General features: G+C 40.1%; 1 non-coding gene across 1 annotated transcript; it reads right to left on the bottom strand.

The window, feature by feature from the left end:
• Nucleotides 1–709: 709 nt before the first annotated feature.
• Nucleotides 710–784, bottom strand: TRNAK-CUU (transfer RNA lysine (anticodon CUU)). The gene has a single exon. It is a non-coding gene; the product is annotated as a tRNA-Lys (tRNA).
• Nucleotides 785–2,787: the final 2,003 nt, after the last annotated feature.

Here is a 2,787-nt window from a genome sequence, read left to right as displayed (position 1 = left end):
CTTATTGCTTTTCTTTCCTTTACAGGTGGCTTTACATTGAGTGACAAGCCAAATGGTTTCCTGTAAGCCAAGAAACCATTTACAACGCTGGGAGGTAACCATGTAACCAAACCATACGTGCTCCCTACGTGTCAGCAAGTGGGTTGGTGGAGGGTTAGTGCCCCTCCCCGTAAAAGAAATAACTCAAAGTCAAATGGCCACCCCTTAAGGGATTATGGCGTCTGGCAATAGATAGATAGTTAGACATTACCCAGAGTCATACGAAATTTTTGTGTATAATGTGTACCCTTAAAAACAAAAGATGAATTATCAACATACAACCTTATTAGATTAATGATGTTTTCGCAGGGAATACCATCAATATTACTACCCAAAACATTTGGCAGGAAAGCTATAACATTTCTTCAACAGGAACTTTGTTGAATAATGATTTTATATCAAAATTAACCAGTTTATGAGGGTACAAAACTTTAAGGGATTTTAGCTCCTTCACCAAATTCTCTTTATTTTGCACAAAGGAGTCAGAAATTATGCCCACAAAAGAGGACAATAATGTCACAAGCCACTTGGTGAGCTTATATGCCACAGAAGAAGGCGGTGGCTGAATCGGTAGAGCAAAAATGGGAGAAATGGAGTTCCTCCGAGCTAAGCCCTGTATTGGACTATATAGCCCCGCTAGGGTTACAGGAGCGAGCTACCACTCCCGGCACGGCAGCCCGGGCGAGGCTCGAACTCGCAATCCCCCGATTAAGAGTCCGGCGCGCTACCACTGTGCTACCGTGCCTCCCTGAATCGGTAGAGAGGCGGTGGCTGAATCGGTAGAGAGGCGGTCTGCAGTCCTAATGGACCCAGAATCGAATCCCGGCTGGGACAGGGAACAGTTTAAGGATCTGAATTTCCTGAAAGCAGACTTTCCTGATCTACCAGATGGCCCGCCGACATGTCGTAAAAATACCCCCGCTAATACCAATACACCGATCCTGTATGGGACAGCCTTAGCATGTATTCAATATGGATGGTGGGTGTTAGCGCCGAAGTGGTGACATGTGGAGGTGTAGGAGGACTACCGGGCCTTGGGATAGGTCACTGCCAACGAGAAATAGACCCTGAAGCCTTTGCCCAAAGTTGGACACATAAAAAAAAAAAAAAAAAAAAACTTTTTTGGCCTCAGGGGATTGTTTGGCTTCTTGGTTTTAATAAGGCTATACATATACGGTGTTGATTGGATCTGCATTGAAAACTGCTAGATCAGATCCTCTCTAACTTTCAACAAATTCTATTTGTGTGTGTGAAATTTTCTACTCTTTTTCAGAGGAGTCGTTTTTTACTTCACAGTATGTACTGGTATCCTGTAGTTCACACACTTAATGTTTATAATAACATTTATTCATAAATACTAAGGCGTTACTTTTATCTGCTGTTGTTCCATGCAGAGAGTCATCTTTCTTTAACTCTCTAAGACCTTCACAAGTCTGCTAGGAATTGAGTTGCTAGTAGTCTTGAAAAGTGCTCCATAGAATACACCACGGATCATTTCACTGTCTCCACTTGATTGCTTGTACCACCTGAAATAGGGATCTTCCGACTTACTGTCTCTGTTTTCATTTCTCCCGTTGTTAATATGCATACATTTCGTCGCTGTGATGTGATGTTTCTGTGTGTATATCTATTTATCTATCTATCTATCTATCTATCTATCTATCTATCTATCTATCTATATATATATATATATATATATATATATATATATATATATATATATATATATATATACATGCATACATACACAGACAGATAGATAGATAGATAGATATCATCATCATCATCAGCCATTACAAGTCCACTGCTAAACAAAGGCCTCCCCCAGCCTTCTCCGTGAATGCTTTGACTGAGCCAATCATTGCCGGGCTTTCCCTACCAATTTCTCTCTCTCATCTCTCCACCTCCTGTCTGGCCTTTTCTGCTACGCTTACAATCTCTTGGTGTCCAGTCAGTTAGACTCTTGCTCCATCTGTTATCCCTTATTCTTGCTACCTGGCCAGCCCACCTCCATTTTACTTCTTTTATAACTTCTATAATATCTTTGACTTTACTCTGCTTTCTCACCCAAGTTGATCTTTTCCTGTCACTTAAAGACATTCCCAACATTGACCTTTCCATTGTTCTCTGAGAATGGGTTAATTTATTTTCCATCGATTTTGTCAGTGTCCAGGTTTCACAACCATACGTCATAGCTGGAATTATACATTCATTATATACTTTTCATTTCACACAAACTGGCAAGCAACTTTTCATAATGTCTGTGTTAACCGAAAGCTTTCCATCCATTTGTAATGCGCCTTTTAAGCTATCATGATCTTTCATTAATCTTAGTATTTGCCCCATGTAATTGTACTCCACGACTTCTTCAAGAATTTCTCCGCTTATTCTGATGAAGCTCTCTGGTGTTTGTGGATTAAAAATACTTTACTTTTACTCCGGTTCATCTTAAGCCCTACTCTGAGACTTTCTCTGTTCAGGCTATTTAACGTTTCTTGCAATGTTTCCGTTGTTTCTGAGATTAGGACAATGTCATCTGCAAATCCTAAATGGTTTATCTTTTCTCCATCTATGTTCAGTCCTTTGTTTTCCCAGTATAGCTTTCTGAAAATACTTTCTAGGCATGCTGTTGTTAATTCTGGGGAAATTGTATCTCCCTGACGCACGCCCTTCTCAATCTTAATTTTTTCCGAGTCCTTATGTAATTTAACTGTAGCAGTTTCCTCTTTATACTGTATATGTTTTCGA

This window comes from Coenobita brevimanus, chromosome 35 (genome assembly GCF_032717465.1).
Source record: "Coenobita brevimanus isolate Jiangsu-jjx chromosome 35, ASM3271746v2, whole genome shotgun sequence".
Taxonomy (NCBI): Eukaryota; Metazoa; Arthropoda; class Malacostraca; order Decapoda; family Coenobitidae; genus Coenobita; species Coenobita brevimanus.
This window is presented reverse-complemented; position numbering and strand designations above follow the sequence as displayed.